The sequence below is a fragment of the Triticum dicoccoides genome, chromosome 7B (genome assembly GCF_002162155.2).
Source record: "Triticum dicoccoides isolate Atlit2015 ecotype Zavitan chromosome 7B, WEW_v2.0, whole genome shotgun sequence".
NCBI lineage: Eukaryota > Viridiplantae > Streptophyta > Magnoliopsida > Poales > Poaceae > Triticum > Triticum dicoccoides.
Window position 1 is genome coordinate 518,401,832 of NC_041393.1, and position 7,842 is coordinate 518,409,673.

Genomic DNA, 7,842 nt, shown 5'->3' on the forward strand with positions numbered 1-7,842 from the left:
AATTGAGGCCCATACCAAATCAGGCCCGTTCACAGCCTGCCATGTTTTGGGCCAAATTAAGGCCCATATCAGATCAGGCCCGTTAACAAGCCACTGTTCTTTTGGGACCATTCTAAGACATGTTTGTATGTCAGCCTGTTAAATGCCCGTTTACCAGTTCGGCCTGATAATAGTTTCTGCATGTTAGCGGCCTGTGGTGCATCTGGGATGTTGTCGGCCCGGTTTAACTTTAAGCCATTTAACGGCCCATGAAGACACTGGGCTATTTCTTGTTCGAAGTAACTTTAGGCATCTTAACGACATGTAGTCTTTGTGGACAAATTTTAGCCCAACTGGCCTACCGACCTGTTAATGGCCCATGTAACAATTGGGCCTAATTAAGCCCGCGTTGAATACGGCCTGCTTACAGCCCATATGATAATGGCCCGTGACACTTTTAGGCCTATGGCCCACGTAGATACCGGCCTGCTTAAAGCCCATAATTTTATTGGGCCAAATGGGCCCAAGATATATTTTGGCTTGTTAACTACTCGTCCTGTTTGGGCCAAACATGAGCCTTAGGCAGTTTTGGCCTGTATTGGCCCGTGAATTTTTCAGCTCAACGCTAGCCCAATCTAGGTTTTAGCCTGTTAAAAGCCCATTGTATCTCTGGCCCAGCTGGCCAGAACTTTACTCGGCCTGTTAAAGGCGGGAAACAACCATAAGGTTTAGACCAGCTAATGGCCCAAGATGATTATAGGCCCACGTTTTGGCCCATATGAGTAACGGGCCGGCCTGAAGACCAACAACACTGAGATCCATTGAATCTTCTGGCCTAAATTACAGCATACTGACCAAGAATAAACCTAGAGTATACAACAAAGAAATTACAGCATATTACATCCCCTCGGCATCAAAGTTCGCCGCCAGTGATAATAAAGGGCAACCAGACAGCAGATTACATAAACTGGGTAGGTCGCCACCAATGGAAGTTAACAGGCGGACAAAATAATAGATAGAACCAACATCACTTCAACATAGTTCAAGAAAGGTTAGCTCGGCCCAGGAGCTACAGCACAAGCAGCTTAGCAACCTAATGAGACTGTGCTTCTTTGACGCTCATATCCACCAACTTAAGCTGCATAGAATCAATAAACATCCTGTACTTACGGTTAATCTTGCATAGAGATTGGAGTTCTAGTCGTATTTGAGCGGAAGCATGTATTTATGCTTGAATTTCAGACAGAAGAAGTCGAACATATTAAGGCGGTGACTTCATCGAGCTTGTGTCACTGAGTAAGTTTGACACTACATCAAGATGTGACTTCTTGGTTGTATCCCTACCCTCAATATGTGTTGCCTTCTCCTCTGGAATATGTGTTAGAGGGACAAACAATGGGTTCGTCTCACTATCATTGCGGTAGTTCTTCCTAGCAGCAGTGTTGTCACCCTGAAAGAGAAACAAGTAGGTAGATAACAAGTTTTGCACGTATAAGCATCAACACTGTCAATTCATCTCATTTCTTTGTCAGAAACATAATGAGAGCAGCGTTTTGGCTCCTAGGTTCATATGCGCCCATTGTCGAAATACATATTTCGAAAAGTTGAAAAATTTGGAACAAAAAACCACGTGTATAACCGGACATTTTATGTGCGTTCACAAAGTTTCGGTGAAAAATGACGTTTTTTGTGGCTTGTGGAAAAAAGATAAAGAAATGCCTAGTGAATAGTTAGAATGAAGCATCAGAAATTATCTTTTTTACACAAGCCACAAAAAGGCAGTTTTTCATCGAAACCTTGTGCACGCACATAAAATGTCCGGATATACATGCGGGATTTTTGTTCCGAATTTTTCAACTTTTCAAAATGTGTATTTCAACAATGGGTGCATATGCACCTAGGAGGCAAAGGAAATTACCGTAACATAATAGGCATTGTTCATAGTTAAGACGTCAGGAAATGGCATTGTGCAGGAGTGGCCAGCTTCACTAGACCACTAGATTACATATCAAGAACACAAGCATAGATGTAGTTCTAAACAACGTATAAGCATGAATGGTAAGTGTACTGTCAATTTATACCATTTCAGATTGGTAAATAAAGAGACACGATTTAAATAACATTAATATAATATGGCTTTGTTCATAGTTGAGACATAGCAGGATATGACATTGTGCTGTTGTTGGTAGTCTCACCACACCACTAGATTACAGATCAAGAACACAAGCATACACATAGTTCTGAAGAAGATAACATGCTATGTTTAGTTTAATTTACATGGTACGAATAAGGAACTAGATTGTACAACTAAAGACTGAAATTGAGAAGGACAAACTTATGTTTATCTACTTCTACTTTATAAACTTTGAACAAGAAATTTGATGCAGACGACAAAAATAAACAACATTTGCACTCATAGCTATCCAAATATAAACAAAAAAGTTTGAAGGCTCGAGGAGAACAAACTTACATTAGTAGTGAAGACAGGCTCTATAAAGGCCTTGTCCATATTGATGGAGGGGGGCAATTCAAGAAGTTTACCTCACACTCTTCTTCAAGAGTATTGCCTTTATTCTACATTTTGTTAAGAGTAAATATAAATGTGAAAATATAGGAACAAATGGCAATTATTTAACTTAAGATGCAGAGTACAAATGTAAATAGAGCATACATGCAGAAGGCACTGACAGGAGCAATGCAGAGCTAAACTTCTTCAGTAACATTGGTTTTATTCAATATTTTGGCAAGAGTAAATGTAGATCTGATGTGTGGAAAAATGGAGGACAAGGGAAAATAAGCTGCAAAGTGTACATGAAGAACTAGCTGACAAATATAAGGACAACATATACTTACAAGAACAATGAAGAACTAAAATTCTTCATAGGCATTGGGTTTATTCTACATTAATTTAAGCATTAATATAGATCTGATAATTTGGAGTGAACAATTGATAAGCAAGCTATAATGCACAATGATGTCACATAATCCACCAGGTATGAATGTAAGGACAATGATAGGACAATAGGTACTCACAAGAGCAAAGCAGCGACCAACATAGTTGCGATATCCTAGGTTTTGCGGCGCTGGTTCTATCGCCAATATACATCGGGTGCTATGTGATTTCTCCGGTAGCACCACCTTTTTCAAGGACTTTGCTTGTACTCCTTTAGGTTCTGCAATCACCCTCTTCCTTTTGGATGTCTGAAACACAAGAACAACATTTGAATGGAAAAACATGGTATGACGACAAATGGAATAGGTGTTGATAATGGACGGTCATGACATCTTCACACATATCATGAGTAAATTAAGAAAATGGCGGTGCAACGAAGCAAAAGAAATGCAAGACACCTTATGCAAGATATGTGCAACCAATAAAACCTTGCCAAAATAGAACATGCACCTTATTGGGTGAACAGGATAGGCCATCTGCCTTTGACTCTGTGAGCTCAGAATAGTCATTAGGATCATATTCTGAATACGAATCTATAGGTCGGGAGCATGTGGGCTTCATTGCATCCACAATGGACCTCAATCCCTTGATGCCAAGTTTGTTACCCATTGAACTGTTCCGCAGTATTCTTCTGATGTGCACATTCTTATACTCATTGTGATTACATACAATATCTGTAAAGCATGAGAACACAAATAGTAGTGAGATTATCTTTGTAATGCAGAGGATATTGTAATATAATAGAGGCTCCCTATAAATCCTTGTGTGCTATCACTGGATTCTGATGAGAGAGCCAATGTGTGCTGTAATATGGTGAGTAGATTAATATAATCTGGCAGAACTACACACAAAAATAGGCTCCCTATTGGGGGCCCCAGATGTAAGGATAGTTGGTAGATGATAGGTTCATAATATACCATATAGAAAGTTTATTGCCAAACCATGATAACGAGAGTGCAGAGCCAGTAGGCAGATCGTAGTGTAGATAATAGGGGTACACCATAAACACCATAAATAAATCGGGAAAGTGCAACTGGCTGGAAAACATAGGGTTTTGCCGCTACTAATATGCAGCCTATCGATCACCTATAGGCCAGCTCTATTCATCTGAAGGCGCACATCTGTTACTATCAGTTTAGTCTATCAAAGACCGCGCGACTCCCACCATTTTTGGGGTATTATGGTAGACCAAGTCAAAGTGCGCAGTCATTTAGCAGAACCAGCCCAATAGAGGCCTCGACTGCAGATGTCCCTGCTCCCCATCCTCACAAGGAACATACTGTGCTTCCCATATAGAACACCACACGGGCCGCCGACCGAACCACCGCCCCCACCTCCTGTGTTCCTCCGCCACCCCCACCCCCACCCCTGCCCCCACCCGCGTTGAGTTTTCTTCATTCGGCAAGGCCCCACCACCGCCCCCCACAACCACCGTCCCCTCCCGAGCCCCTTCCTTCGCACCGGCGAACTCTGGCGAGCTCTGAAAAATCGACTGACCCAATTTTGAAATTTAGTCTACTGTCATTTAACTAGTGTGGAATATAAAAGTGGAAAACCATATGCATTACAGGTATAGTGTTGAGCGTGCCAAGGCGGATCGGAAGGTGCAAACCAGACAAAGGCAACTTTGCAACCAATGTTTGCTTTCTGCAAGTAAGTGATGGACAAGAAATCAGAGTAAAGCAGTGGTGATCTATTTTCTTGTTGTGATAAATAAGTTGAGCAGATACGAAAGAGTACCGCCTCCGGTGCGGTGCCATGTATGCATCTGCTGAGAATTTGACGGTGCTGAGGTAGCGATGGCTGTTGATGCGTGGAAGCAGATCTAGGAGGGTAGACAGTGGCGGCAGGGCACGGTGGACGAGACAGTCATAGGAGCGGCACCGACAAGGTGGACGACGACGGGGATGAAGTGAGAGGACGAGATGCAAGGATCCTGGTCCGAAGCCGTGGATGAGAGAGGTCGATCTCTTGTAATGGACGACGACGTCGGGGTATCAGCTCCGGCATGGTGGAGGAGGACGGCGGTGGATGGGGTGGCGGACGGAGGAGGCTGCGGTGGAGAGGGTGTTTTGGCGCCCATGGAGTACGAGTGGGGAGATGGAGGGAGAGAGGAAGGGGGGAACCATGTCTTCAGGGTGCGCTTGTCTCAAATGCAAGGAAATTTACAAACTTAGCCCCCGTTTCAAATTTCCTACATCACAACAATATTAGTCGGTTGGGGATAGGACGGTAATCTCGCATACACCGAATATTTGCCGATGAGAGTTTGTTTTTGGCTCCCACCATGTATGAATCGGGAAGGAAGTCGATTTTAGCCGAGCAGACACTGTGTTTTGGCGCCCACTGTGTATGAATCCGGGTGAGAGGCAGTTATGTAACGTTTGAGTGAAATTACAAACCTACCCCTATCAAAACCTATAGAAATCGAGCCGCTAGGCTTTGCGTGTCAGGGATAGGCAGTAATTTCCATCTCGCGGATTTTGGTTTTGGGTGGTTACTGCGACTTTCCCCGCTTCATTCAAATTTTTGCAGAGTGCAGGTTTACCGTGCCAACTCAATTCGATTCCCGTTTGTATTCTATTTTTGTTTGGGCAAGATCCATTTTCGATTGGAATAAAATTCTATATACATCATTTTTTATATATACTTTCAAAAGCACAACACCCTTTATACATAAATATGGTTTACAAATGGCATGATCTCATATTCATAAGGCTGTATCCATCTTAATTTGGATTTTCAAATATTTGAAACCACTTTATGTTGAAATCCAATGTATGCACTCCTCGCTAACTGGCTCCAATTAATGTGTGTTTCATGCGGGTTTTTTACTCATAAAACATGTATAATGTGTTTCACACACACAACATATAGTGTAATCCCGTTTAGACATTAATTGCATATAAACCATGCATTGTCTCTAATTAAAGAATGTAAGGATCACTAATATTGATAAACTATATAACATTACACGTGTCCCCAAATTCAAATGAATATGCATGTTTGATATACCAATTTGTGTTATGATATTATCGATGTCGTGATCTCTAGTTTAAATATTTGAATCCCCTTTAATCCAGATATTCATCTCATATAGCTTTCACTCATGCTTATATAGGAGTATCTCTCTAGACCTATATGTGTTCATCGTCTCTCGGGTATCTCTCATGCTACCTATATGTCGACAATGATCTTTTATCTTCGTAACACACTAACGGTACTCTCTCCCTCAACCTTCACCACTCTATCTCTCTCTAAGTATATCTCGCTCCCTGCTATGTGTCTCTAACTATGATTCTCCATGTGAAATATCTTTCTCTAACACAAACACAAACTTCGTCTCCCAGGGTCTCATTTCTCTCTACTATTCCTGTGTGTTCCACTCCCACACCCCTCTCACACAGAGATGTCTTTCGCTCCTTAGGTATGAGAAGCTACGACTCTTCCTCTTAAATATCTCTTTCTCACACACAAACACAAACTCTGTCTCCCAGGGTCTCATATCTCTCCACCATTCTCTTGTATGTCACTCACAGACACACTCTCTCCCTAGAGATATCTTGCGTTCCCTCATATGTCTCTCTAGCTACCACTCTCGTTGTGAAATATCTTTCTCTCTCGCAGACATAAAACTCCATCTCTCGGGATCTCATTTCTCTCTGATATTTGTTTGTATGTGACTCACATGCACCCTCTCTCTATCTCTCTCACACCCACACACATAACTCAGCCTTCTGATCCACTTGACTCCTATCTCTAACGCACACTAGCTAGCATCCTTTTGTTTCTATTTATCTATTTCTCCATCAACCTTCTTTCTCGCCCTCACTCTTGCTTGCTATCACATACGCTACATATGTTTCTCTCTACATGCAGTCAAGTGCCCTCTTTTTATCTTTCTCTCTCACACACATAACTTCACCCTCCGAACCACCCAGCGGTCATCTCCAACACTCAAACTAGCCGATGTCCCTCTAGCTAGCATCTCCATCTCTGTATCTATCTGTAGTTTCTCCGTCAACATTTCTTTCTTGCATGCACTCTTGCTTCCTATCACCCACACTATATATGTCTCTCCATACATTCATTTATAGGTTGATCTCTTTTGCACAATCATTGTGTCTCACTCCCTCTGCTCGCCATAGATGCATGATCCAGCCCACGCCACTATCTCTTAAAGACAAAAACACATGCTCAATTGTCGGGCCTTCTTCCCTTCACTCTCACATGCATGCATATTGTCATACCGATCCGTCTCTCCCATGTCGTTGATCTTATGACTTATGTCTTCTTTCTTTTCTCTCGATTATGCGTGCGCGCACACACACACATCCCACGTATACATGTATACCTCTCACACATGCACATTCAAGGTCTCTATGTCTCCATATGTAGTTAATTACCCTCAACCCTAATGCCACATCGAATCGTTCTCTTCTTGTGTGCACATAACTTCCGCCTGGATGGGTAAAACACACACTCACACTTAACAATCTCCTTCTAGCTACCCCCTCTCACTTTTCCCCTATATCCTCGAAACCAATAAGACCATCCCTTCGTTTAATTCCCGCTTAGATGCACCATCGATATATAGTAGTCTTCCTCAGTGTCTCCCGAACAAACACGTTCTATCAATGTCGACTCCTCTCACACGCACACACCTTCTCTTCCCTCTCTACGGGCCTTTTCTCTCTCGCACCCCATCGTTGGTGGCCTCTGCCATACACATCACCTCTCTATGATGAAGCCACGCACACTTAAATTACATCCGCTACCGAGGACCCCACGTCATACACACACACACGCACCCACCCACCCACCCACACACACGCACGCACGCACCCCCCACACACTAAGACTCCATCTCTCTCTCTCTCACACACACACCCACCCATCCACACACCCAC